Source organism: Lissotriton vulgaris, chromosome 2_1 (assembly GCF_964263255.1).
Source record: "Lissotriton vulgaris chromosome 2_1, aLisVul1.2, whole genome shotgun sequence".
NCBI classification, from domain to species: Eukaryota; Metazoa; Chordata; class Amphibia; order Caudata; family Salamandridae; genus Lissotriton; species Lissotriton vulgaris.
In genome coordinates, this window is record NC_141687.1 from 1,313,864,258 (window position 1) to 1,313,885,675 (window position 21,418).

Sequence of the window (21,418 nt, forward strand, 5' to 3'; positions counted from 1 at the left end):
AATGAGAAGCAGATGTATAGGGGGGAGGGGATAAATGTCCACCTTCTGATTTTGATTGTGATCCAGGACATATGCGCCTGCCCTTTTGAGTGGCTGTGGGAGTGATGGTCTTGAGAAAAATAAAGCAAATGGGTTTGTGGCAGCTACTTTGGTATATATCTAACTAGCAACTCCATGGCTCTGCTTTCATTGGCTACCTCACAACAGAAGGGTACTGGTAGTATCAAATATATTAGTTTTTCTGTTGTAGGATAGTACATCCTGCATCTTTAACTGATGAATAAGAAAGGCACATTTGGAATCCTTGTTTTACATTATAATGACCCGTGCCATAATGCAGAATACATAAATAATGTGGCAAATAAGTCCATGCCTCTTTCTTGCACATATGTTATCACTCATTAGTATGGAAGCAGAACCCTTAACCCCAATTTTCAGCAAACCTCAAAATGCATATCCCCACGAAATTTGCCTAAGACTGTTTTGCTCCAGGTTGATCTTGCGTAAAAAGGCACCCTCCTCAACATTAATTTAACAGAGCAGCAAAAGAAATCATTGGGACCACTCAATAATTGAGTTCTAGATCAGAGGGAAGTTTAAGGCTTTGTTTACATAGTTTTCAAAATCAGGCAGTACAGAATAAATGTATCTCACACAAGGGGTCAAAGGGAAGTAAACGCTACTAGAAACTATAGTATACTACCGAAATTGTTAGGCTCACACAGTGTATAGAGTAGCGAAGCCGCAACAAGAATGAAAAAGAAAGAAGTAAGAGTAATTGGTGGGGCACTACAAGTGTTTGGACGAAAACCCTCACTCACCACAGGGTGACATGCTTCATCATTGGGTCCCTCCACACACTGGAACCGCAAGGTACCTAGTTTGGGCTACACTTTTTCCGCAGGAAAGGAGGAGTGTTTTTTTTTGTGATAACTCTATGTAATAATACCTCCGGGCTGAAGTGAAGGGCAGGGTTCAAAAGAAAATGGTGTATTAAAACTATGTTGGTAGGGACAAAACAATTGTATTCCTATGTTCAAAGGGATAGAGATTAAAAGCATAGTGAGACAGGGTTATGGATGTTCACCCTGTGCCATGTATGACTAAGATGTTCCAGGCATTCTTCAGGACCAAAATATGTAGCCACTCTGCTACATAAAATGTGTGCAAACTATAATAACACTTCAATTTGAAATTGCAAATATAATGAGGCCTACACTCTTGACCAACAATGCTCAGTGGCAATGGGTTCTTGAGTGGGTCAGATGGCCCTACAAGGAAATAATAAAAAGGGCACATATCAAACATATGCATCAATGTAAAACACCAGTTTACCCCACCACCACAAACCAAAGTGTGTAAATATTCCCAAAGAATATCCATACAGGCCTTACCCAAAGGCAATGAATAAGATATGATAAACAACAGAGGTACCAGAGGGTCTCAGATCAATGCGCCCATAAGTAAAGAAAACCAACCGAGAACCCACAATTTCTCACAGGTAGTGTCACAGAGAGCTCTCCAAGGATGAGGAAAAATACCCATCAGTCACCATTCGGATCCGCCCTTCATCATTTGGGATTTTATCCGTACCACCCGTCAGAGGTTACTTGTGCTCTACTCGGAGGTCAACCCGGTGGTAGGGGGTATCCTCAGTGAGTATTAGAGACAACAGTGTGGTGTACCACTCGATGTAGGTGAGTGGCAGAAAAAGTGGGACTGGGGTGTGCAGTGCAGAAAAAGTGTGAAAGAAAAGAAACCAAGAAAACGTGTGTTTAAAATTGGTTTTGAAAGAGCACTAGACAAAAATTTATTCCAAGTGTGCTTGACATACCTATGTTAAAAACAGTGCAACCGCAAGCTGTCTGTTTATGTAGACAGCCTAAGGTAAGTATGGTCGACTAGTTTCAGCAATTTAAGGACTATTGCGTCCTTGCTTTCATCAGGACCAGAGTTACAACAAACACTACTGCACCAGGTGAAAAAGTAAAAATGAAAAGTGACACCAAAGAAACATAAACAAGTGCACACGGTCACCTGAATGCTCCGGGTGTCCTTACAGTCTGTGCAAGTCACTGTAAAGAGAAAAGGAGGAGGTATAGCTAACAATAGCAAATGGGCCAAACAGTAAGACCATCAATTATGGTTTAAACTAGAAAACACACACAAAGTGTTGTTTAGAAGGAGCACTTTCAAGGTGCAAACACAGTTTGAATACATTTGGAACGAAGTTTCAAATGCCAAATGTTATTGAGCTCTTACCTAAATCTGTAAGGCAGGCTGGCCTCACCCCACCTGGCAGAGGCTCAGGGGAAAATGAAGCACCGCTCTAGAAAACATGCAGGACACACGTTAAAACATAAAATGCACATGACAGAACAAGGCTCTTCTCACAACCATTAGCCGAAAATACATGGTCCTATTAACCAACAGAGGTGATGTCATTCTCTGAGGAAGGCTCCGTCTGAGTAACTACCCATGATGGAAAATGCGCGGAAAAGCGGCAAGGTGTTAGGGCTCCTCTTACCTAACCGTCGGTTCTTGTGGCCGGCGTCCTGGCCGTCTGGGTAGGTACCGACAGCTGGCGCGGGACCATAGATAAACCTTACACCCATTGGGTACGTCATCACGTGGGGCGTTCTATGGCGCCTCTGGATTGGTATAGAGGCATATAGGGCTGTACGCCCACTCGCTGCCTGACCGGACAAGGTTCGAACGTAGTCAAGGTAAACAGCAACAGGCAGGCGGAGGGCTGTTTGAGAACCGCGTTGCTATTGGACGCGTGGTCACGTGACGCGCTCAATCGCGTCTCGTGATTGGACAGGGTGCGTGTTAAGCTGCACTCCTATTGGAAAACCAGGTCACTGGCTCATGACGGGTCTGCCGTCATGTAGTCAAGGTGACGGGGGTAAACAAAGGGGTAAACAAGTCCTAATAGTGCACGGACCTATGGAAATGAATTAAACAATGTACGCAGCGTTCGGTTGAAACGCTGTTAAATTTAAAGCGCTGGCGAGCAACATGTAAATGCGCAGGACTCTTAACTCACAAGGAGTTTAATTTTATCACATAGGGTCAGGGCGAAGATGTTTATAATTCACCAGGAGGAGAGCAAGGCTGTTACGGAGTGCTACCCATAGGCTAAGTGGTCAAATGCCAGGGGATCCATTATACGATAAAGTGGTACGCCCACCTGGAGACCTAGCTTGAAGCAGGGTGTAAATATCTTGGGGAATCTTGTGTAACTGTCTCCCTCCTGCTAAGGATAAAGCTATCTGCCTCCTACTGTGGGTAAGGCTACACTGTTGAGTGAAGCTGAAATAAGACGATGGTACTAGAGGAATCAGTTACAGTGAGGACCACGGAATGTCGTCATTCAGACCCTCTTTGTGGGTTTTCAATTTGAGTACCCATCTTTGTTCTTTTTTCATTAAGTAGCTGGCCACATCTGATGTGTGTGTTGGTATGAAAGGTTGTTCAAGAACAGTCCACTGAAATTCTGTGGCTAGGTGTTTGGCTTCCAGGAAATGGGCAGTAAGTTTAGTGGCTTGTCTTGCACAACGGATCGTGCTCTTGTGCTCAGATATCCGTATGCGGACCTTGCGTGTGGTCATGCCCACATACTTGTAACCACAAGGGCAAGTGATAAGGTAGATCACGTGGTCACTATTGCAATTAGTGAACTTTACTTGCTTCCATGGTCTGGTGGTCCCTATGTCGATTTCCAATGTTTTCTTTGTCTGTGCACAGACCTGGCAGTTGCCACAAGGATGATGTCCCTGGACAGGTGGAAGGTTCCACAGTGTGCCTACGGCTCTGGGCATCTCATCGCGTGGCCTGGTGTGCACAAGTCTGTCCCTCAGATTCGGGCCCCTCTTAAAGGAGACCAGGGGACGGGGAAGGGTAAGGCGCCCAGAGTTCAGTATAGGCCAATGCTTCTTAACCGCACTTTGAATGCTGTTTGAGAGGCTACCAAATGTGTGGACAAAGGTGAGGCGGTCTAGGTCTGGCTTGGGAGGTCTCGGTTCCAGTAAGGCTTCCCGATTATTGTTCATAGCCCTTTTCATGGACCTTTTCACAAGTTTGGGGGGATATTTTCGAGCCACTAGTTGCCTGCTCAGATCATTCGAGTGTTTGTTGAAAGCTGTCCTCGTGGAGCAGTTCCTCTGTACCCGTAGAAATTGGCTAAAGGGGAGGCTCTCCCTCAGTGCTCGTGGGTGGTTGCTGTCGAATAGCAGCAGAGAGTTCCTTGCAGTGGGCTTCCTGTAAAGCTCTGATTGTAGGCCCTCTGGTCCTGCTGTTATCAAAAGATCAAGGAAGGCTAGTTGTAGTTGACCGATCTCAATGGTAAATTTAAGGTGGTTATTCCTACTGTTCAGCCACCCCAAGAATTCTAAGCAACTCTCGCTCGTCCCTCGCCACCCAACAAAGACGTCGTCGATGTACCTTTTCCAGGTTTTTAATTTGTCGATGAAAGGATTAGTCTGGTTCAGTACATGATTTTGTTCAAACCAGTGGACATACAAATTCGCCAAGCTGGGGGCATAAACGCTCCCCATGCTGGTACCTGATGTTTGAAGGTAAACCTGGTCCTCAAATTGAAAAAAGTTTTGTTTCATGGCCAGGGTGGCACAGGCCATTATGAATTGGACGGGAGTAATGCTGTTAAGTTCTCTAGACTCGAAGTTGATGTACCACGTCCAATGTCTCATCCTGCGGGATGGAGGTATAGAGTGCCTCAACATCAAATGAAACTAGGAGGTCAGTATCTCTATCAAACTCGATGTTAGGTATGTTAGGATGTTAGGTATCAATCTGAGGAGGTCAGTGGTATCCTTGAGGTAAGTGGGCATTTCCTGCACCATAGGTCTCAGGAAATGGTCCACAAAGGTGGAGAGGGGTTCCAGGGCTGATCCTATCCCGGAAATTATGGGGCGTCCTGGGGGCGGTCGTTGCTCCTTGTGAACCTTGGGTAAGGTGTAGAAGTAAGGCATCTTGGGGTGCTCAGTGCAGAGGTACATGGCTTCAGCTGGGGTGATCCATCCCTCTGAAGAAGCTTCTTCCACCATTGCTTTGATGTTTGATTTCAGCTCATCTGTCGGGTCATGGTTCAGCGGGGCATAAGATTGTCTCATATTGAGTTGTCTGAGGCACTCCGTTCTGTAGACTTGTGTGTCCATTATAACAATCGATCCGCCCTTATCGGCTGGCTTTATTGTTAAGTCCTTATTATCAGTCAAAGACTTGAGTGCTGAATGATGAGATTTCGGCAAATTATGAAAAACTTTATGGTTGGTACTGAAGAGGTCATCCATTTCTTTCTCTAGAGCCTGCTCATAGGCCAGTACTTGGGGAGGCATAAGATGAGTGGGGGGAGTGAAGGTGGACTTACATTTCAGCCCGGTGTTGACATCTTCTTCACTCTGTGCACTCGCTTCTTTGTCCGCGAAGAAAAAGTGTAATCTGATCTTCCTCAGAAACCTGGCTAGTTCTAGCCGGGTTTCAAACTCATCATTATAATGAGTGGGCACAAAGCCCAAGCCTTTATTCAGGGCCTCCTCCTCTTGCTGGGTCAAAACATGACTGCTCAAGTTGATGACTATACTGGTGCTGCACTGCTCTGTCCGGTCTCCTTGTTTTTGGACAAGTTGCTCCTCAGTATCCTCCCTTCTGTTGATGTTGATGGGGGGCTGAAGTGAACTTGAGGCTGTGTGTTCCCTCTCTTCCTGCATCGAGATCTGCCCCCGGCCAAACCCTAAAAAAGGCTGCCCGTTGAAGTTATTTGCTTGAAAATTACCGGGGAAGTTCGGCATATTTGGTCCCATAGGCTGTTGGAATGGGCCTGGTTGTTGTGGTGGGAAGAAATGGTGCATGCCCCCAAACTGCCAAGGATTTTTTTAATGAATAAGATATGACTTTACCATGTATAGAGTCTCTCCACACGTAGAGCTCTACATTGAAGTGTAACAGACACAATTAAAAAAAAAAATGAAGGCACACACACATTTCGAAAAACGGAGAACATAATGTTCTCCTGAACATATTGCATCAACTTCTCATATCATATAGGTATGTGTATGGTATATACACTATTATAAAATACCAGTGCTTGAAGGTATCTACTAAACGTGACATAGTAGTGGTATATCATAACAAAAGGGCCAGAATTCCATTTGTAGAACAGTTTCAGACAAAAATGAATGAAAAATATCTAAGTATGTAAATGGATTAAGTGAACCAAATGGACACTCTACGAGTTAATCAAGCTAGGCGCCTGTGGGTCCACAACCAGTAAACCAAAACAACAAACTGTGGTGTTGGTGAAGTAGTCAATGTACACCTCATAAGGCGTCCAGGAGAGTTCTAGAGGGTCAAACCATGGACTGTAGCAGGAATCAAACTACCTTGAGGAGTTTGACAGTGTTATCTTCTTCAAGAAAGAACCTAACTTTCTTGAAGAAGATAACACTGAAAGTGGATTTGCCAAATTTAACAAAACACTATTAGAGGCCATTGACCAAATTGCACCACTAGAACTACATAAACAACGTATTAGACCAAAGTCAGAAATTTGGTACACTGAGGAATTAAGAGTCGAAAAACAGAAATGCAGGAACTTGGAGAAAAAATGGAGAAAAACCCACACTCCGATGAGTAAAACTCTTTATCTAGAAGCCCACTCCAACTACCTTAAGAACATAAGGAAAGCTCGGAGGAATAAACTAGACTCTCAAATTACGGAGGCAGGAAATTCCACTCGGGAATTGTTCAGAGTCATACAATCCTTTGTCAAGCCTATTGCTTGTGAGAGCCCAGATGATTTCAACCAAAACTTATGTGACGACATTTCGATGTTTTTTGAGAAAAGGATAGACCTAATCTATGACAAAATCACTAAAACCTCTTATAACAATAGAGATAACATAGACAGTCTCAAAGATGAACCCACCCAAAATGGAATATGTGGGCTCACTCTGACCTCAATTCCAGAAATTAGTCATACTGAAGTAGAAGTGCTCCTTAAATCAATTAAATCCGGATCACCGACTGACTTATTACCAGCTTCGGTGGCTGTGCCATTGGGTAGCATTCTTGCCCCAAGCCTCAGAGCATTGATCAATATCTCCCTCAGGGAAGGTAGAATTCCCCACGATTGGAAAATGGCGGTCGTGAACCCCATCCGTAAAAATACCACGTTACCATGGTCTGACCTCAATAATCTGCGTCCCATACCCCTCCTACCCCACATCAGTAAGATGACTGAGAGACACGTTAACATTCATCTCTATAAATTCATCGCGGCAGCGGACGGTCTGGACCCCTCTCAATCTGGGTTCAGACCAAATCATAGCACAGAATCAGCTCTCCTTTCCGTGACCAATACCATCCGAATGGCACAGGATAAGGGAGGCTCTATGATTCTGGTGCTATTAGATTTGTCCGCTGCCTTCGACACGGTGTCTCATGACACCTTGATCAGTCGTCTGGAGGGAGTAGGAGTGCAAGGAACTGCTCTATCTTGGTTGAAAAGCTTCATCTCCAACCGATCCCAAAATGTTCGCCTGGGCTCTCACTACTCGTCTCTAGGGAGCTCACTAAGGGGGTTCCACAGGGCTCATGTCTAAGCCTCACATTATTTAATGTGTATGTGGCCCCCCTGGCGAAGGTCGCAAGGAAATTTGGGTTCATACCAATATCCTATGCAGACGACACCCAGCTGTTGTTCCCATTCCAAAACATGACCCCTACAGTAAGGAATTCCTTTGCTGCTGGAATGAGAGCCATTGCTGGATGGATGACCTCCAATTGCCTACAGTGCAATGTGGGCAAGACGGAGGTCATGCTTTTTGGGAATGCACCACTCCTCTGGACACCTGAGTGGTGGTCTCCAGAACTGGGAACAGCTCCTTGTCCTAAGGAAAGCGTGAAAAATCTGGGCGTTAAGTTAGATCAATCCCTGGTACTAAAAGATCATGCCACACAGGTTACAGGAACCTGCATGAGAGTCATTGGCCTACTCAGAAGGGTGTTCCCATACTTAGCTGACCATCACCGGAGAACACTAGTACAAACCCTAGTCATGAGTAGGGTTGACTACTGCAACGGATTGCTTATATCCGCTAATACAGAACAGTTGAAGAGATTGCAGGTTGTTCAGAACACTGCTGCTAGATTGATCCTCAATGCCCCTGCGAGATCCCCCTCACATCCTTTACTGAGCAAGCTACATTGGCTCCCATTACGCCAGAGAGTGCTATTCAAGATTTGTTGTACCATCCACAAATCATTGTACGGTACTGGCCCTAGGTACTTAATTGAAGTCTTCCAACTTTATCAGCCAGGTAGATCCTTAAGATCTGAAAATCAAGCCCTGCTGCAGATCCCTAAGATCAGAAGAGAAAGACAGGGAGGCCGAGCCCTGGCATTCAGAGGTCCTACCCTATGGAATTCATTACCCCCTTTCATAAGACAGAATTCCAATCTTGCTACCTTCAGAAAATATCTGAAAACGTACCTGTTTCCCACCCAGCAACCCTAGTTAAGTCATACAATCTTCCTGCTCTCACTTATCTTCAGAACAACACAGCGCGGAGATATCTCTTCGGAGATCGAATTCCTGCGCTTTACAAGAAACATAAATAAATAAATAAATAAATAAATACCCAGCGAGGGTACAGCTGTTGGGTATCTAATTCTCAAGGCAGCGGGTCACGGTATCAAAGACAAAAAAACAACAGCAGTACAACAAAACAACCAAGATGTACACCTAGTATGGTATCGAGGATAATACTACGGAGTTATAAATAAACTGTAGCAGAATTGCAAGTAACTACAATACATACTGGACCGAAGTGCAGCTGCTGAGTATCTAATACTTTAGGCGGCAGGTCGTGGTACTCCAAAACAGCAAACAACAACATCCAGGAATGTGGCATATATGCCGATTATAGCCTCACCTTATGTGTAGAATTCCTCGCTATGTGGAAACTCTGGCGGGAGAAGCTAGGCATCGGCTTTGACTCTCAATAAAACGTCACTCAAGAGAACATCATGGTCACGCCCACGCTAGGCATGCCTGGGAACTGTAGACATAGAAGTGTCTACTATAAACATTGTGCTTGCACGATATCACACACCGTGTCAGAAAATGGTAGCTCATAAGAATATACAGTAAAAAAAGATAACTGACATTAGCAGTAATGGAACAATCCAGGGTCCAACCTAGGCTAATGGAGAATGGCATGACCAAGGTTCCAGTCCGGTGATTATATTCAAATTGTCACAATTATTACTACCAACATTGACTAGTGCAACCAGTCATCTCTAAGGATCCTGTTGGATGTCTATTAGTCCGAGCTGGCACGTAGTTCGAGTGATGCCATCAATCAATATGGCAGTTCATGGTCATTGTCTTTGTGGAACACCAAGCATAGGGGTCCCAAACTCTAAGTTAGAAATATGGTCAGATTCTACTCAGTATTGTATGCTATATATGTGCATGTGCCATACCAAAAACCGTTTAGTCTAGTGTAGCTGCAAAGTATGGAACAGGTGTAAAGGGTAGACTAAACCTATTAAAGCTGGATGAGAAAGTCAGAGTGGACAGTATGACCGTAATTATCATGCGCACCTTGGGATGTCCTCATTCAAACCACTCAGATGACATCCAAGTCTAAACACCCAGCACTGTTCTCTACAATACAATACTTTATCTAAGGGGCCCATGTCCCTACAATAGTACGGTTTATTCAGGACCACCCATGTAATATCTTCTTCAATGTGTCCTGCATCCAGAAAATGATGTGTGAGTTTGGTATTCGATTTCTTACATTTAATAGTGCTCCTATGTATAATAATTTTGGTTTTGACCTTACGGGTAGTCATGCCCACATAAATCAATTTACAGGGGCATTTAATCAGATAGATAAGCCCCTCAGAGTTGTAGTTAGTATGTTTGGTTAAAATCCAGGGAGTTTTTAAGCCTAGATCCAATTGTTTTTGCATTGTGTGGAATAGCAAGCGACACATGCGCCTCATGGAAAGTGGCCTTGTATGGGTACCCCTTTCTATAGGGTATGTGAAGTGTCAGCAGTAATATTATTCTATGGTCTTGTATGTACCAGAATATTGCTCAAATTACTACTGCGTTGAAAATCAAAGAGGGCTTTCTCACAGAACTTGTCGCCCTTGTTCAAAATATGCCAGTTGGTATTATTAGCCTTCTTAATGGTCTCAGTCAAAAATGGCTAAACGTGCTCACACATACCAGACGCTCAGATGGAAATGTTGGGGAAGTGTAAAGTAGCACTTCACGATTATTATTATGTGCTCATTTAGATGCTCTCCGTACAAGATGAGGTGGATATTGTCATGCAAAAAGGCTTTGTGTGAGGTTATTTATACTTCATTAGCTCTGTACAGTTCCTCCTCAGCCATAGGAACTGCCTAACCAGGAGATTATCAAGAAGGGCTTGTGGGTGGAAACTCTTGTAGCTAAATAGGAAATTACATACCATCAGTTTTGGTATAATTCCATAAAAATCTGACCTTCTTTGGGATACAGTTTGAGGTCAAAGAATGGAAGTTCTCTCTTACCGAATTCACATGTAAATTTGAGATGGATATTCAGAGAGTTAAGCTATGTAGAAAATGCCTCAAGGGAGACTTGGTCACCCTCCCAGATGACCAAGATTTTTTCAATATATCTCTCCCACAGTTTGATTATTGTGGAAGGGATTCTCCATAGGGTAGATATGGGTCTCTTCGAACCAGTGCATATATAAGTTGGCCATTCTGGGGGCACATGTACTGCCCATGGAAGTGCCAGTCACCTGCCAATATAGTTTGGTCTTCAAAAGAGAAGAAATTCTCTATTATGGCCAGGGACGCACATTCAATGACAAATGATGTTGTTGTCTGATCAATACGTGGATGTTGTACCAATAGCTGTTCAATAGTCCTTAGGGTGTCCTCCTGCGGAATGTTTGTATTTAAAGCCTCCTCATCAAAAGAGGCCAAAAGATGTTGATCAGTATCTAAATTAATCATAGTCGGAAAGGATATGTTTTGTATCCTGAAGGTATGAGGGCATTTGTGCCACTATTGGCCTGAGAACCCAATCCACAAATTGGGATAAAGGTTCTAAAATAGAACCAATGCCGGAAACGATAGATCTGCCCAGAGGTGGTCTCTGTATTTTGGGTATCTTGAAAAAGATACAGAATGCCGGAGTCTTAGGGTTAGAAAATCAGCCCCACTTTTAGTAATCCATCCTAATTCAGCTGCCTTAGATAAAATAGTTTTAATAGTTTTCTGCAGTCTTGATGTCGGGTCACATGCAATAGGTTTGTAGTATTTAGTATCATGCAACTGCCGTAGACATTTAGTTCTATAAATCACAGTATCCATAACTACTATGGCCCCACCTTTATCGGCCTGCTTCACTACAATGTTAGGATCAGATCCAAGTTCATGCAAACATTGTTGTTCTTCTTTGACGAGATTGAAAAATTGGCGCTTTGCTAATCCTTTATTCGAAGAAAAACATTTCAGAACTGCCTTCTCAAAGGTAGCTACCTCTGAGTTTACCTGTTGAAGGGTAGGGGAAAAAGTAGATTGGTTTCTCAGGACAGTATTGCAAGATATATCTTGTGTAGCATCATTCTGTTTCTCAAAGAAAAAGGATAACCATATCTTATGAAAAAATTCAAACAGTTCCTGTTGCGTTTTGAAATCATCACTCATGTAGGTGGGCACGAAACCCAACCCCTTCTCAAGAACTTGTACTTCCAGGGGGGTATGAGACATCTATGACTTAAGTTGACAGTTAAGATGGCGTTCCGCTGGTTGATGCACTCGTCATGCTCATGGTTATTCGTTGCTCTAGTGCTGGGTCCCATTGTACCTGCGCTCTCTGCTGTTCCGGTCGAGTACCTTGGGAATGACCTACGTTGTTTCTTCTGCAGCCTCTGTCCTGGCCAAAAGAAGGTTGATTGCCAGGTCCATTATATGGCAGTGGTTGAAGCGGATGTGACTGGAAAGCCCAAGGTTACGGTGGCCACCAAGGAGCAGGTTGAGGAAAATGAGCAAAATTACTGCGGGGCGAGATTTTGATCAATACCTTATCACTCTTGATCTAAAACCCCGTTCTGGTCGACTGAACCTTTGTTGCCTGTCATTGAGGGAAGAAAGTGCATCTCTTACCAAGTTAGTTCACCCAATGATGGACTCCGCTCTGAAGGATCACAAACAACTTCTAGCTTTCAAAGGTTTATTATAAAGTTAGGATCAGCTGCAAGTACAGGCATCTCAAAATGAGATTTACAAGATACACGGGCCCAACTACATACATGTGCTCTCTGAAAACCCTCAGACGAGCAAAGAAGACTACGAGTACAAGTTCTAAGAATAACAAAGCTATAAGCATAGACACGTATTGAGATCTCTCCGTCATTTAAGGCTGGAGGGAAAACACAGGTTAGGCTGTCCCTACCCTGCTCTGGATGGTATCCCTACTTAACAAGGTGTCAGCGGTGAATGACCTCCTAGGAAAGTCACCCACTCTTAGTCTCTTGGTGAAAACCTATAGTTCTCCAGTCATGACCCCTCTCTGCCTACCCATCCGCTCTCTAAAGGGTCTTCAGGCATCTGCTCTAACTCCACCCAGGGGTGCTGTCCCTAATACAAAACATACAACATCGTTTGAGACGCCCCTCACGTGGTGTAGCTTCTGGCTTTTTCCATGATGAGGCCTCGTGCGTTAGAGTTGACCTTGCTTCTCAGACTCTTCTCCGGCCCGCTGATACCCCTTAAACATTCCGGAACCCTCCTCCGTGTCTGTGCCGGCTCCTGAACAAACCTCTATTCATTTCATTTATAATTGGATCCCCCCTTTCTCTTGCAGACAGACATCTGCAGCCAAGATCCCAATTCTCATAGACTTCCAACAAAAGTTTGCAACATTTCTCGGCACAGACCAATACGTGTAAATCAATGTCTATAAACATTTCAGGCCTACAGCATTTCTCATAATGATTATACTATTCAAATCCTTCATTAATTAATAGCATGTTAATACTCTATTCTATGATTCGGTAAACACATCTATAAAATATGACCCATTAACTCGACTACTAAATGACGTTAGTGCAATCCATGTTGTGAAAACGAACACCTTTCCCGTCCCTTTCAGCTCTGGCCCTGAGGCCTACTGCGTTCTGTGTTTAACAGCATGTCTTCTTACATTTTAGCAGCTACACGACATGGATTCGGGATTAATCACGTCTAATAAAGTTATATAATTTCACACATTTCTGCATTAATTCCACTTCTACTTAAATCTCTAAGTTAACTGCACATTTCAGAATATAGATGCATATAATATCAGCACTCATGGCATTTCTCTTCATGACTTGTGCTTACTACGTGTAAGTGTGATGTACTTATACATTTTGGTCAGTTTGCGCTCTCTCAGTTCCCCCCTTTGATGACCTCTCGGGGTCATCACTAACATTTAAACTGAAGTGATGGCTAATGTACCTCGTTTCTGCGTTTCCAGAGCCCTCAGACTCCTGTACTGATTATCTTGTATGGCAGCTAATCTCTGGAGCTGTTCTCTCTGGGCCCTCTCCAACCTCCTTGCTCTGTACCATTTGAATACCCTCACCAATCCCCACAACACGATCCCACAGATCAATATTATGATGATAGGTTTCAGCACATACCACACAAAGCTTTTGCCTAATGTGGTGAGCCAACCTCCAGCTTCACTCATTCCATGGCCCACTTTTTCCCAAACATTTTCTCTACTCAGGTCTTCGATCTCCTTGTGAATATCAGTTATGTTCATAATAACTTTCTCAAGGGGCTTTGAATTGTCTGGAATGTAAGTGCAACATTCCTGGACCTTCAAAGCCTTACAGACTCCGCCCTCTTTTGCTAGTAGGACGTCTAATGCAAGACGGTTTTGAAGAACCATGGCCCTTATCGATTGCATCTCTCCTTCCACCAGCATTAAGGACTGAGCAGTGCTGGCAGACAACCTGTCTACGACTGTTGCCAGTCGTCTAATTTTGACATCATTGAGGATTAATCCCAAAAGGGGGAACACAGCTCCAAATACATCTCCAACCATTTCTGCATCCCCTATATCTCTCTTTCCTCTTGCTGATGCCTTGCCCTCGATGATCTCTAAGTCTTGGGCATGATATATTTTGGGGAAGATAATTGCCAAGTAACATGATCCATACCAGTTATCAGGTAGTCTCACGTAGGCATTTCTTCCACACACAAAATATACATTTGGAATCACTTGCATTCCCTTTAGGAAATCCTTAGTATAATATTCTAGATTGAAAGCATGTTCACAGCTAACTTCTCCCACGTATACATTTTCATAATACGTTTTGGCTCGGTGAAGACATAGCTTTCCTCTCTGCGTTCTATCTAAAGCTATTGGACCACTACTACCCTTTCGTTTGTGTGCCTTCTCTTCCTCGGTCCAATCTGTTTTCCATTGTCCTGATTTTTTCAAAATCTTTTGTCTCCTGTATCGATCATCCACCTGCCCTATAAACTTCTTCTCGACTTCTGACACCTTGCATGTCAGATTATTTCTGCGGGCATGTGAAGTATCTAAGGTAATCCAAGGAATGAAAAACTTGGCCAGTCTGTCTTCACTCTTCCAGTAGTCCCATTTGTTCATTTGCTTATAATTTGGGACCTCTGGTAACACTGAATCATAATTTGAGAAATAGTATTCAAAACTATCCCTCCCATAAAATATACTAAGCAACAAGCTACATGTAATGCCATATGTCAGCGGGAGGTGATGATATCGAATGCCTTCATCTACAGACGCCGGCAACTGCATGCAGACATAGCAGTCCTTAACCTCCATGGCATCCACGTACTCATACAGAAGTTTAGCATAAGCATTTGACCTAAAGTCACCTTGGGACTCATCCACGTGTAACCTGCGAGCTTCTGCAGCTAATAACGCTTTCTCTTGAATGTTTTCCCCTTTCTCACCAGCAACGGTGGGTTTAGGTGTCACTACAGATTTCACATCAGTTACCTTTGCCTCTTCCTCATGTCCCTTTACATAGGAGACTGTGACTACTAGAACTATTAATATTATCACTCCTACTATTAGTGTGCCTATTATACATTTGGCTCTGCGGTTTGGGGTGCCGGCTTCCATGTCGTCAGACAGTATGGCTCTCTCTTATCTCAGTACAAAGTTCTTTTCTTCTCGTTCCTTTACAGTCCTTTTTACTCCTTTAGTTCTTAGAACCACACGACTGGAAACTGACAACCTCCTTTGCAAAAGTTTTTTTTAAAGTTTCAACACAGACAACCCTAGCCCTTCTCCGTAAACTCAAGGGAAGGTCCCTAATATTCTCTGCTTCCTGGGCGCTAGGTGATCTTCTTTTTCTTGCTTATTTACAAAGTCTCTAAGCATCTACAATCAGGCTTGTGCCTGCAGCTTTGACGGCATAATTCAATATTTCCAAACGAAGAATGTGCTCTTCATGGCTTGTTATCTTCGTACCAAAGTCGGGGAATTGCAATTCTGTGAAAAACATGTGCTTTAACTTGCTGAGGCGGGGAGGGCTGGGGAGTGTGAAAGTTAGTGACCCTTCTGCTTCGACTCCGGGTACTAACAGTTGTACTTCCACTGTGATGATGGGCTCAGAGCTGGACACCACCACCGCTCGTATCCTCCCTGTCTCCTGTTCCAAAGACATTTGTCGCCAGATATGTCCACTCAGGGGTGGCGTATCTTCTGCTAGGCACACGCACTCTTCTTGACCTTCTCAAGTCCGGTGCTTCAGCGCCCTGAGCACCTTCTTCCGGGTCTGAGTCCTCTGATATCGGAGGAAGGGTTCTCTCTGGAGTTGACCTCAGGCTAGAGCTCCTTCTTTGCGGCCAATTAGCTTCTCCACGTACCCTTCTACTCCTTCTCCTTCTGGTCGGTTCACACTCTCTGTCAGACCGGTCAGTGTCTGACTCGTACTCCCAGCTACTTTCTCCTTCAGTAGCGTCGTCTGTTTCGCTGTTGTACTGACCGTCCTCAGCTTGGTCAGACTCGTTCCCTGCTTCTGCTGGCACCTCTACAGCTTGGCTGGCCCCCTCTATGGCTTCTCGGTCCGCAGCTGGACGTCTATCCGAGAGAGGAGCTGTTTCTTCCAGAGGTGCTGGAACCCTCCGCGTATGCGACGCGTGGATCCAATTGGGCAGGCCTCCCACCTTTACTGCAGTGTTCGTGATCAGGATGATCTGGAAGGGCCCACGCCAACGAACATCCAGGCAGCTTCTTCTCACGTGCTTTCGTACAAGCACCCAGTCTCCAGGGCACAGGTCATGACACAGGTCCTGGCACGATGGAACCTCGGCAGCCTGCACCTGAAGGGACACAGAATGAATGGCGTCAGACAGCCCCTTACAATAGTCCAGGATCATATCATCTGTGATATTTAACAGTGCGGCAGTTGGGACAGATGGCAACCTCATTGCTCTCCCCATCAACACCTCATGAGGTGACAGCCCCGTTCTTCTGTCTGGGGTACTACGGAGGCTCATAAGGACCAATGGCAGAGCGTCAGGCCAACTCAAGGACGTTGATGAACACACTTTTGTAATTCTGGCCTTAATGGTGCTATTGATCTGCTCCACAATTCCTGAGGCCTCTGGTCGGTAACTGCAATGCAATTTCTGATCTATGTTCAGAGCCGCACAAATCATTTTCACAAGCGAGCTGTTGAAATGCGTTCCCCTATCTGATTCCAAAGAGGCCGGCACCCCGAAGCGCGGAATGAGCTCCCTAAGCAGTAACCTGGCTACTGTGAGGGTGTCGCACCTACGTGTAGGGTATGCCTCAACCCATCTGGAGAATACGCAAACAACTACCAGGACATAACGGAGGCGGTTGCACCTTGGCAGTTCGATAAAATCCAACTGCATGCGGTTGAATGGACCCCCTGACCTCCCAATGTGGCTCAGTGCAACTGGTGTCTTTTTCCCTACATTCAACTGCTGACAGGTCACACAACGCTGGCACACTGCTTCGGCTGCTACTCTGAACTTAGGATTATAACAGGTCTGCCTAAACACTCTCAGCATAGCGTCTCTCCCTAGGTGTACGGGACCATGGATTTGTCTAGCCATTGGGCTCACCATCTCATTGGGTAACACTGCTCTGCCATCTGCTGAGACCCAGAAATGGGCCTCACCCACCACACATCCTGCCTTTTCCCATGTTTGTTTTTCAAAATCAGGAGCATTTTCTTGCATGCACTTTAGTTCATCCCAAGAGTCAACAGTTTCTAGTATCATAGCTAATTCAGTTCTTACATTTATTCCACCCACTTCCACCTCTGTGAAAGAGTACCCTTGTTCCGCGCAATACCGCGCGACTTCATCGGCATATCTATTGCCTTGTGACACGAAGTCCATGTTTCTGGTATGTGCGGTGCACTTCACAACTGCGATACCTGCTGGACATTGCAACGACTCTAACAACAAGCGCACAAACTCCCCATTGCGAATGGGAGAGCCTGAAGAAGTCATGAAACCTCTTTGAGACCACAACTGCCCGTAATCATGAACTACCCCGTAACCATATTGGCTGTCGGTGTATATGGTGACTCGAATTTGATTGCATGCCAGGCAAGCACGCGTTAAGGCAATAATCTCGGCTACCTGAGCGGAGTGTACTCCTTCCAGGCATCCAGCTTCCACAACTCCAGTAATCGTACAAACAGCGTAAGCTGCTCTCAACTGCCCAACTTCGTCTCTTACACATGAGCCATCGACAAAGAAAATTTCATCTGGGTCAGTCAGTGGCTCATCTACGATGTCGGGTCTAGGTTTGGTGCATAGTTCAGTCACATCGAGGCAGTCATGGTCTGTACATTCATCATCATCATCGATATCATTTGGGAGTGGCATCAAGGTAGCAGGATTCAAAACAGAGCATCTCCTAAGGGTCACGTTCTCTGCTGCAAGGATAACTTGCTCATAGCGCGTGAGCCTACTGTTGGTTAGATGCTGTGTCTTGGTCCTGGTCATTAACAGTTCAACAGAATGGGGCACGTACACCTCTAACGGATGCCCCATGACAATATTCTCACACCTCTCGATGCTGACACCTGTTGCGGCAACGGATTTGAGACATCCGGGCAACGCTGCGGCTACTGGGTCTAAAGTAGCCGAGAAATACGCGACTGGTCTACGGGCATTCCCATGAATTTGGACTAACACAGACAGCGCGCAACCCTCTCTTTCACAACAATAAAGCAAGAATGGTTTATCGTAATCAGGCATTCCCAAAGCCGGAGCACGACACAGGTCCTCTCGCAGCTGTAGGAACGCCATCAAACAGTCTTTGTCCCATAGTACCGGATCGCTCACCTCCTTATGCGTCAGTTTCTGCAAGGGTTTTGCTTTCAGTGAAAAGTTCGCGATCCACTGTCGGCAATACCCCACCATCCCTAGGAACATCCTGACTTCTCTCTGTGTTTTAGGCGCATTCATCTTCATGATCGAATCTATCCTGTCTGGTGACACTTTTCGTTTGCCCTTCTCAATTCTGTGTCCCAAGTACTGCACTTCTGTCAGGCAGTACTGTAACTTTCCCGGGGACACCTTGTGCCCATTTGCAGCTAGGTGATTTAGCAAAGCAATGGAGTCCTCACTGCAAGCTTCTTCTGTTTCTGACGCCACAAGGAGGTCGTCTATGTACTGGACCAGAACTGACCTCTGGGGCAGCACTAGACTTTCAAGATTTTTCTTCAGAAGCTGGTTGAAGATCGATGGGCTCTCTGTATACCCCTGAGGAATACGACACCATGTTAGGACGCGGCCTTCCAGCTTAAATGCGAAAAGAAAATGGCTCTCTTCGTCCAGAGGGATCGAAAAGAAAGCCTGACAAAGATCAATCACAGTGAACCATTCAGCTTGGAACGGTATCTGAAACAGTATCACTGATGGATTCGGTACCACTGGACAACATGAAAGAACTATGTTATTAATCTTTCGGAGGTCCTGTACTATCCGGAATTTCCCATTTGGTTTCTGCAAACCCATAATCGGGGAGTTACATGGACTACCCACGATTTCTTTCAGTATTCCCTGCTTAATCATGGACTCGATCACGGGTTTTATGCCTGCAATCGTTTCTGGAGTCAATTTATATTGGGGTGTTCTTGGAAACTCAGCATGCGGTTTCACTACGATTTTCACTGGGTCTACCCCCTTGACCAATCCAATCTCTTCCCCAGTGAAATCCCACACTTCTGGTGCTACTGTCTCTCTCAGATCCCAGGGGAGCTCATCTACTGTCAGAGTGGGGTACAGCTCCACACATATTCTTGAATTTGCAACTTTGAAGTCCGCATCATCGTCATTGGTCAATACCTCCACTCCTTGTGGTGTGCAGTATATGGTGCAATTTAACTTGCACAAAAGATCTCTTCCTAGCAGACATACAGGACTAGAATCGCAAACCACAAACTGGTGCTCATCGCTGTACTTCCCTATTTTCACCTGCACTGGTTCGGTCAATGGGCTGGTCATTCTCCTGTTAGCGACCCCCACCACTTGTATGGTCTCTCCAGACATGGGCAGGCCTGGAACTGCGGCTGATCTGATCGTGGATCGAGTGGCTCCTGTGTCCACTAGAAATGTCGTGGGGCACCCTGCCACTTCGGCCTCAACGTAGGGTCCCCTTTGATCCACCTCCAAGGCTGCCCCGAGGGTACAGTCCTCCCTCTCCACTCTCTGTCCAGTTAGTGGGTCCACATAATAGCACTCCTCTCCTCCTACAAACAGGGGCATCTGTCTATATGTCTTACCCATAGTCCCTACTCTGGGTGGCTGAGGGAACTGGGCTCGGGGAGGAGCCCCCCCCCCTTTGAGCACCTTTCCCTGGTATTGCGTTACCCCTCTCGTAGTCGCACTCTGAACCTCTTCCTCCTCTACCTCCTGTTCCCCTATCTCGACATTGTAGGGACACTCGCGTTTCCAATGCCCCACCTCGTTACACTGGTGGCACCGAGTCGTTTTCTTCAAGGCAGCTATGTCTATTCTGGGTCTAAAGGTGGAGTTCTCCTCATTGCCCTTGTTCTGGCTATACTGTTTCTTTCCCCCAGTTCCTGTTCCTTGTTGCTGTTGCTGCTGTCCCCCCTTCCCGGCTGCCTGCATCTGTACCACCATCAGTTTCTCCTTTAGTTTCTTTGCCTTGGAGTCTATCTCATCACAGCAGTACCTGGCATATCTCAGGATTTCATCTAAGGGTTTATTTTGCCAACAAATCAAGTGTTGCTGAATCATTAAACTAATATCCGGCCTCAGGCCCAAGACGAATTTGGACACAAATTGCCCTATGTCCTTTGGATCCATTACATCCAGACCGCTATACTGTTTAAACGCCTTCAGCAATCTCTCGTAATATTCGTGAACTGTCTCTTTGGGTTCCTGTCTGGTTCGATCTATTTTGACCCAATCTATGTCTTGCATTGGCACTTTCTCTTTCAGCCAAGTCATTACTCTCTCGTATTTTGCCATCACAGTCTCGGACGGCCCATTAGTCTTAGCGTCTCTCTCTGGCTCAGTTGTGGGCCACTCAGCGCTAACCTTGCATGCCGTCCAAAAATCTCCTGGCACTACGATGTCAAACAGCGTGTTCAGATCTATCCATAGGACCTTTGAGATTTTTACGAATCTCTCAACTTGCTTGTACCACTCCACTGGGTTCTCCCGCAATTTGGGGAAGGACGTGGTAAAGGCAGCTAAATCTCCCCTACTCCATGGTACGTGCACATAGTTCCCATTTGCAACTTCACGCAAAGGGTATGCCTCTATTCTCTGCAGTCCTCCTGGTGTCATACCGAGCATGCTTCTCCTGACGGTCCCCTTCTTGGACCACCTCTCTTCCCATTTATCTAGTGCCCTCCATGTCCTTATTCCTGTGATCAGTTCCCTTATGTGTGTTTTCAATCCTATTGTCCTTCTCTCATCTAGGTCTCGATCTGAATAATGTAGCCTGTGGTTACCCTGTAATGCTTTGGTCCTTGACAGGTCCACCATATATTTGCCTGCTAGTTCGACTAACTTCTCATGGATTGTTCTCGCCTTTCGAGTGATGTCCTTTGCCATGAACAGTATTTCATCCTGCTCATACATCTCCATTCTTTCTAAAGGCAGGGTACCATCTACCATGTCATCCAGATCTGACCTTAAGCTGGCGACATCGAGTCTCTTGGCTTTTATCTCAGCTCGCAATATGTCTTTCGAAGGAGGTTCACAGGTTTCTCTCCCATCCCAACTCCGAGCCCTACGTTTGGGTTCGGGAGAGTTAAGGAGTGTTCTCCCTTGCTCCCATCTCTCCAGGTCCCATGCTCGGCCATCCGATCTT

General features: G+C 45.3%; 1 protein-coding gene across 1 annotated transcript in view; it reads left to right on the forward strand.

The window, feature by feature from the left end:
• The window catches only part of PDIA5 (protein disulfide isomerase family A member 5), a 1,005,467-nt gene that overhangs the window by 285,694 nt on the left and 698,355 nt on the right, over nucleotides 1–21,418 (forward strand). The window lies entirely within an intron of this gene.